At 39.5% G+C, this 8,879-nt stretch overlaps 1 long non-coding RNA gene across 3 annotated transcripts in view; it reads right to left on the reverse strand.

Annotated features, from left to right (window-relative positions):
- Positions 1-8,879, reverse strand: part of LOC121040777 (uncharacterized) — a 159,333-nt gene that overhangs the window by 9,333 nt on the left and 141,121 nt on the right. For 2 of the 3 annotated variants that reach the window (XR_005795433.1, XR_005795431.1), the window contains exon 3: positions 3,864-3,963. This is a non-coding gene — a long non-coding RNA (uncharacterized LOC121040777). Of the gene's footprint in view, positions 1-3,863; positions 3,964-7,194; positions 7,322-8,879 lie in introns of those variants that run through there. The other variant, XR_005795432.1, reaches the window with a different exon arrangement.

Raw genomic sequence — 8,879 nt, forward strand, 5'->3', positions numbered from 1 at the left:
GTAAGTTCAGGACTTGACATCTGTGTGACTTTCACCTTCCTGTGCCTTGGCTTCCCCTCTGTATGACAGGAAGAATAACACCACCTACCTTATACTGTTGTGAAAAGCAAATGAGACAACCTATATGGTAGTAAGTGCTCTATAGGTGGTCACTATTCTTATCTCCATTTTCCGGATGAGGAAACTAATACCCAGATGGGTTAGATAACTGCCCAAAGTCACAGAGCTAATAAGTGCTTTCAAAACCCATGCTGTCAGCCATTACCCCATGGCAGTGCTTCTTAGGCTTTTTCACATCCCGGCACACATGGAAAACAATATTACTCATAGGACATTGCGGGGAGTGAGTGGGACAACTCAAGGCTTGAGGCGATTGGTCTGGCGGGCTCTGGCCATCCCCAGTTCCTTCTGGTCAGCTGGTACTCTGCTGTACTGAAACAGGTGCCAAGGATGTCAGGTAAGTCTTCCTAGAGAAAATGCTGTTTTCAGTATAGCTTGAACAGTTAGTAAAGTTTAGTAGTGAAAGCGGGGCAGCGAAGTTGGGTGAGAGGGACTGCTTAATTTTCTTTTCTGGAAAATGGAGATCACAATACTACCTATTATACAGAAAAACTAAATGAAGGAATGTATATGGAAAGACTTTGCAAAATGTGATATCAATTTTAGCTGTTACTATTTCTAAGGAAAATGCACAAAATATTTGAAATCATAAGAGTGATTTAGGCATAGTGGTTACAGAAATGGAACATTTCTACCAAACAGTCACTTGAGGGAAGTTACAGTTTTGAGATGACCTTCCTCTTGCCCTCCTTCCCTCCCTTACTTCCTTTACTTATCTTTAACCAAATAAAAATGGATGTTAGCTTCCTCCAAGGTTTGTTATGAGGCTTAACCTATTTTCATCCAGTAACTAAAGCAAGTAGGAATAAGTTCAAGAATCCTATAAACCTAAGTCAAGTGATCTCTGAAAGTCAGACTCATTAGCTTTATCTGAGGTAATGGCATGGCAGACCATCTCCATGATGTCGTCCCAGCACTTCTTTGGTGAGGACTTGTTCTGACAGGCAAGGCAGCCAGGTATAAGCTGGACCCAGAAACAAAGCTTTAATCATTAGAGGGGGGAGATTTGGAGCCGTCAGTCAGCTTGTCTCCTGCCCAGGGCCTGACGTCACCTGACTCCTATGGAAAGGTTGTGAGTAAAGCTTGAAAGGGCCACCACACTGACTATATTGTCCATCTGTGGGGCCCAAGGATGTCTGCCTTGGTCCTGTCTCTCTGAGAGAGGAGGTCAGGAAAGGAAGAGAGACATTCTCCCCAACTGTTCAATGTAACACCAAAATAGCCTTGTCATCCTGACATCAGCTCCATGGCATCAGCTGTGGAGGCAGATGGCAATGCCTGCTGGACATGGTGAACAGTGAAAGAATTTAGGCAATGGGAAGAGAGGAGAGGGTACCATGTGAATGGCTACTAGACTTATTTGTCAGCATATGGGAAATGTTCATAGGAAGAATGATTGGAGGCAAAAAGTAGGAAAACATGGGTTACACATAGAATAAGGCAGTAACAAATCTTGGAGCATTACCACAAGTCTTCATTGCTATTTCATTCCTGCACCCTTGAGCTACTTATACTTGGAGATCCAGGGTGAGATCTGGAGCCTAATTCATCTCCAAATATTACCCGTTTTAAGAAGTATTCTTTTAAAGGGTTCATGTAAAATTTGTTCAACTTTGACATTTTCTTTCCAGAGTTTACTGAAAAATTCAGTCAAGTCACTTGCACAAATGCATCAATATTTTAAAAGCTACCAATCTTACACATAAAAAAGAAGACTCACAATCCTCGATAATCTTTAATGTAACACGCATTCATTATATATGAGCCCTCAAAGGGGAAACTCGCGTTGTTCAGAATCCTAAGTGCTACAGAATGGTGGCTTTGGGATAGTTAAATACCACATATTTGCTTTGTAAAACCACCATCAAATGACTTTAGCAGATGAACCCTGAAAGTCATCACGACTCTTTTGTCTTTAATAACGAGGATCAAGCAAAAGGAGAGTGTTTCCTCTGATGTGACATTCTTGTGGTCATAGCTTAACAAGATACCCTCCTTGAAATTTGACTCTGATGATGTTCCTCGGGCCTTGGAGAAGCTGACTCATTCTTTGTGGCTGATCCCACATGTCACCTCCACTGTGAGCTAGGCCCTAACACCTCAAAAAGGATTAATTGCTCCCATGGAACTTGGTATATGTCTCTGTTATGGCACCATTATCACATGGTATCCTAGCTATTTTTGTGCTTGTTTACCCAATAAACTATGAGCTCCTTGGGAGTGGGGATGGTTTTTGGCACAGGAGGCACTTAACAGATAATTGTGGAATTAAAGAGAGTATCTATCATCATTGATGCTATGTTTAAGATATAGATAAATTTATGCACTTGTACAAACAAAGTGAGAAAAAAATGTTCAAGGGGCTGTTGCCATCCAGATATAGAATTTAAAAAAATTTTTTTTCTTAGGAAGCTGTCATCTTAAAATCTCCTGAACTAGAGAGATTCAAGAAAGGTAAGCAATGTTCTGAGGTAAATGACTGAGTTAACAAATGAAAGAAGAATTTTCTGTTATCTAGTATGTGCTTGATTTACACCTATATTTAAAGCTAGAACTCAGGGGAAGGGAAGGAGTTGGGTTTGATATTTATTGAGTGACTTCTGTCTCCTAGGTTCTGTAATTGGAGGTTTCTGATACATTTCACTTTATGTGCAACCACCCCATTGGTTGAGTCCTATCAGCTCCTTTTGTCAAATGGGGAAAACTGAGGGGTGCCTGGGTGGCTCAATCGGTTAAGTGTCTGACTTCAGCTCACGTCATGATCTCACGGTTCGTGGGTTCGAGCCCCGCGTCGGGCTCTGTGCGGACAGCTCAGAGCCTGGAGCCTGTTTCGGATTCTGTGCCTCCCTCTCTCTCTGACCCTCCCCCGTTCATGCTCTGTCTCTCTCTGTCTCAAAAATAAATAAACGTTAAAAAAAATTTGAGAAAAACGGGGAAAACTGAATTTTGGAGGTTCAGCAATGTGAACACAGTTGTTCCGTCTACTAAATGGCTGAATCAGAATTTGAACCCAAATCTGAAAAAAAAATTCTTAGTATGTGTCTATATCTGTTTTTAAAAAAGGGAAGAATTGAATGGTTATTAAGATAATTCAGGGCAACCCTTACCTGTAGCCTACAATTTCCCCTCTTAAATAAATATCCAAGGAAGAGATTTGGGGGAGGGGCTTGAAGTAGGTAATAGATGTGGTGGGTAAGCTGGTGGACTCAGAGTCAGAAACTGGGTAAAGAGCCTGGTTCTGTCACATCCTACTGGTGTGACCTTGGGCCAATTATTTAACCTCCTTGAGCCTCAGTTTCTTTAACTGTAAGATGTGGAAATGGGTGGAGGGAAATAACCATTGTTTGTATGCTACAGGATGTTTTAAGAATAAAATGAGAGAATGTACTGAGCACCTAGACAAGCACTTGCCACTTGGCATTAGGGCTCAACACATTCTTATTGTAATTAGCCATATGTTCTATGTTTATTGCCCAAAGTCAACAGACAGTTGCTCATCTCTCTACTTAATGTTCAGTAGATGCAATCTTAGAGTAAGTGAAGAGAAGCCCACTGAATAATCTTTTCCCCTGTAATCTGCAGCCAGAGTATGGGGTTTGGAGTCATTTGATAGGAGTTTGATTCCTGGTTCTGCTTTGTGATCTTGGTGAGACAGGTTACTCAGTTTCTCTGAACACGGTTTTCTTATCTGTAAAATGGCAATCAAAACTACACCTATCTAACAGAATTCTTGCCAGGCTCACCTGATAAGTACCAAGGTAAGGAGTACATGAAAGGGTACATAACCTGGTCTAAGAAGAACCAGCAGAGTCTTCTCGAGGGCAGTGAAGTCCAAGTGGACACCTAAAAAAGGGAAGAACCTTGAAAACCATGATACACACTTATGCCAATAATAATTATGTTATCATTTTATTAATATATATATACAGGTCTCCCTCAACTTATGACAGGCTGATGTCTCAATAAATCCACCACAAGTTGAAAATATCTTAGTCAAAAGCATTTGATACATCTAACACATCTAACCTACTGAACATCACAGCTTAGTCTAGACTATCTTAAATGTGCTTAGAGCACTTATATTAGCCCACAGTTGGGCAAAGTCATCTAACACAGAGCCTATTTTATAATAAAGTGTTGAATGTCTCATGTAACTTATTGAATACTGTACTGAAAACCAGAATGGTCGTATGGGTACAGAAGGATTGCAAGTGTATCAGTTGTTGACCCTGGCCATGAGCTGCCACGTGCTGGTGCCCACAATCATGAGGGAGTGTTGCACCACATATCGCTTGCCTAGGAACATATCAAAATTCAAAATTTAAAGTACAGTTTCTACTAAATGTGTATTGCTTTCACACCATCATAAAGTAAAAAAATCATAAGTTGAACAATCATAAGTTGGGGAACATCTGACATTTAACTTTTTTCAAACTATATTTTCCATGCAACTGGTTTCACTTTCTGACATAACCTTAGAATTTCATTAAGTTTTTAAGGGAGGAATGCTGTGATTTTTCTTTTAGTGGATTTTAATTATCTCCAAAATTTGGTCTATCATTTTCCTAAAGGTATTTTTGGTAGAACTTCAGTATTTTGCTATGTCCTCAATCATCAGCTCTACAATGTGAGAATCAAAAGGAATATAGACCATGTAATTCTTTCTGGCTTTCATAATAATTGGGATAAGTCCATGAGCTCTGTGTGTGTGTGTGTGTGTGTGTGTGTGTGTGTATGTGTGTAAATGCGTATACATCTTGGATTTGATGCTGAGTTATTCTTGGGGTATAAATAAGACACTGAAAGGCACATTAACTTTTCCAGGTCACTAGGGTTTTCATTAGAATGCTGGACTATTAATAGTTACCTAGTGGTAGAGAGGAAATGATGTTCCAGTCCTTCTCCTCTCTAGAGGGCTTAGCATACCAGAGAGCAACAGTGATTTGCAAGTGTCTGGTTCATAGTGTGCTGGTATTGTTTACAAGGTCAAATTTTGGATTAACCTTTTTTGATGAAAAAAAAATTCAACAACAGTATCTTCAGGAACATTCTGTTTCTTAAGGAAAATTATTTTACATGTAATTTACCTAGTGCACCACATAAAAATTCTTAGCACAGAATACTCAACACACTGTAAAAATTTATTTCCTTTGAATTGCTTAAATGTCATCGTGTTTGGTACAAATAAGGAAATACCTCCTTGTGCAAATAATCTTGCCAAAGCTTCTCTGCTATAGTCTCACATAAAATGGTCCCCGCTATATAGAAAAGGATAATTGAGTTATTACCTGGTGAACACAAACAACAGAGCCAGCCACAAGAGATAATTCAGAAACCTTTATTATGTTTTGTTATCCTTTAAAACAAGATTATCTGCCCAAAGAATCTAGAAAATTACTTGTACTGTTTCCAACTGATTTTGTCTGAACGATTTCTGTGAGATGCACTGAACAGGCCATGGTGGGATGAGGGATTTGTTAGAATAACCATATCTGGGGGCGCCTGGGTGGCGCAGTCGGTTAAGCGTCCGACTTCAGCCAGGTCATGATCTCGCGTTCTGTGAGTTCGAGCCCCGCGTCAGGCTCTGGGCTGATGGCTCGGAGCCTGGAGCCTGTTTCCGATTCTGTGTCTCCCTCTCTCTCTGCCCCTCCCCCGTTCATGCTCTGTCTCTCTCTGTCCCCAAAATAAATAAACGTTGAAAAAAAAATTAAAAAAAAAAAAATAACCAGATCTGTTATATGGCTGATATCATCAGGTTTTTACTAGACTATTAGCTGCTTGAAGGCACAGTCTGTATCATATTTATCTTTGGATCTCTCCTGTGTCTTGAATGTAGTAGGCATTGTCTAACTAGTTATTGAATTGATTTAAATTCATTTTACTATGAAAATAATTTCTGAGTCTCCCAGGAATCAGACAGCATTTGAATAATACATTCCTTGATGCTCTTTTTCATTACATCTGGTTTTGTTTCCCACTGGGATCTACATACGTATGGAAACACAGGCGTAGATTTGTGGAAATTATGGATTGTGACAAGGAAAGCAGCATCAAAAATTGGATAGCATTTGGCAAATATGGGTAAAATTAATACAGACATGTGCGGACTTACAGAATTCATATAGATTAAGAATTTTTGGGAAAAACCCCCACAAACACGCCTGTTTTTATGGCTGTAGTACATTGTACAGTCTGTCTTCTTTTCTTTTCTTTTTTTTTAAGTTGATTTATTTGTTTTGAGAGGGAGAGAAAGTGCAAGCAGGGAAGGGGCAGAGAGAAGGGGAGACAGAATTCCATGGAACTCATGACTTGAGCCGAGCTTGAGTCAGATGCTTAAATGACGGAGCCACCTAGATGTCCCTCTCCTACTTTTCTTTTCAAAAATTTTTTTTATTAAAAAAATTTTTAATGTTTATTTATTTTTGAGAGAGACACAGAGTGTGAGTGGGGGTGGGGCAGAGAATCCCCTAGCAGAGAATCCTTAGCAGGCTCCAGGCTCCGAGCTGTCAGTCAAGAGCCTGACACCGGGCTCAAACTCACCAACCGTGAGATCATGACCTGGACGGAAGTGGGCCACTTAACTCACCGAGCCACCCAGGCGCCCCTTACTTTTCTGTTTTGACAGTTTTACTATTAGATAAGCCTGAAATTCAGGTGAGGAGATGCTTGTGTGCTTGTGCATGCATGTATGTAAACAAGAGACAAATGAAATTTTATCCCAATAAGATGAATCTGGCATAGAATGATGATAATGACTGTTAATTGAGAGCCCATTATATATCAGGTAATCTTTAAATACAATAATGTATTTAACGCAGACAACAACTTGATGAATTATCTGTCATTTCCATTTTTTAAGGTTAATAAGCTGATGTTCAGAGCTGTTTAATAACTTGCTCAAGCTCATACAGTAAGTAGCAGAGCTGAGACTTAAACCCGAAACTCTCTGACTAGTAAATTGGTCTTCTTCCCACGTATTGTGCTTGACATAGGAGGAGGCAGCTACACATGGTGATTCTTAACAGTGTCAAAACATCTTTTTCTTTGGGGACGACCCTTGTCTGTAATTATTACCTGTAGAGTCTGTCTTTGAGCCTTAAAGCTAGATTAAGGCTCTGTTTATGTAGAGCAACAAAACAGTCCAATTGCAGCGTCTAGTACTGGCAACATTTACTGGGAAGTCAGTAACTGAACAAAAGTGAGGCACCTTGAATAAAAGAAAAAAGTGAAGTGAGAGGGTGTTTAATGCTTTGTCTGTTTTTTTTTTTAAATACAACAAATTAAACAATTTGAATTCTGAGTAGAAAGAAACAAGTGAAAATTTATTTCACTTTTCAAACCATGTTGAATTAATATATCCTAGAATTTTTACCTTCAGGTGGTAATGAACGAGCAGCATCGGAAAGCTGCAGGTGGAAGAGGTTGAGAAACAGCATGTGTTTTATCAGTTGGTAAGGGAGCCAAGGTGGTATTTTGACTGTGGAGGAGAATGGTAATATTAGAGAAGCATTTGCTGGTTTGTAGTCAGTCTCCTTTCCTATGAACACAGGATAATGATAGAGTTGAAACATTAAAACTAAAAACCAATTTATCCATCAGACTGTTTTCTTCAAGTGCTGTGACAGCCAAAAAGAAACCCAGGTCTGCCAAGATGGGAATCTACGCACCTAAATTTCTTTGTTGTGCTATGCGCTCGGCATAGTGGTAAACCAAAGCAGCCTGATTCCTGCCCTCATGAAGCTTATATAGGCTAGACATAAGGAGACATAATAATTTCATAGAGCAGTATTGAGGACTTTTAAAGACTTCACAGTCAATATAATTAAATAAATAAATAAAACCCAGCAACTCAAAGGGAGAAAAATTGCCTCCAGAAGGCCCCTGGAACTAGCCCAAGGCTGTGAGTATTCAGGAGGACTGTGAAAAGACAAGACAATGGAGAGAAAAAAATAAGGGTCCCCATGCAGTATTCATCTAGTTAAAGGTAATGACATCAGTAGGAGATTATACTGCTCTCCTTAGAGATACTCGTGTTGTGAAACAATAAAGAAAGCCTGAACATTAATGCTCTGACCAGAATGGGTACCATTGTGGTTTAACATAAGCTACCTTTTATTTTATTCACTGGTGACTTGAGGGAAGTGAACTCTAGCAAGCTAATCGCAGTCACTTTCTTATGAAAGTGAATTATTATGAAGAGGCTTTCATAAGAATTAAAAAATATATATATTTTTTATTTATTTATGTCACTGAGGTGAAATTAACATAAAATTAACCATTTCAAAGTGAACATTTCAGGGGCATTTATTATATTCACAGCGTTGTGCAACCATCCTTTCTATTTAGTTCCATAACATTTTTATCACCCTGAAAGGGAACCCCATACCTATTTAATTATTTTTAAGTTTATTTATTTAGAGAGAGACAAGAGAACATGAGTGGGGGAGGGGCAGAGAGAGGGATAGAGAGTCCCAAGCAGGCTATGCACCATCAGCACAGAGCCCGACATGGGGCTCGATCCCACCAACTCTGAGATCATGACCTGAGCCCAAACCAAGAGTCAGACACTCAACCAACAGCCACCCAGGGAACCCCATACCTATTAAGTAATTTCCCCTCATTCTCCCTTCTTCCTGCCTCTGGTAACTACCTATCTTTGCTCTGTCTCTTCTGGGGATTTACCTATTCTGCTTATTTTTTATAAATGGAATCATATAATAAATCTTTTGTGTCTGGCTTCTTTCACTTAGCATAATGCT

This window comes from Herpailurus yagouaroundi, unplaced genomic scaffold, assembly GCF_014898765.1.
Source record: "Herpailurus yagouaroundi ecotype Mexico unplaced genomic scaffold, PumYag 182, whole genome shotgun sequence".
Classification (NCBI taxonomy): domain Eukaryota; kingdom Metazoa; phylum Chordata; class Mammalia; order Carnivora; family Felidae; genus Herpailurus; species Herpailurus yagouaroundi.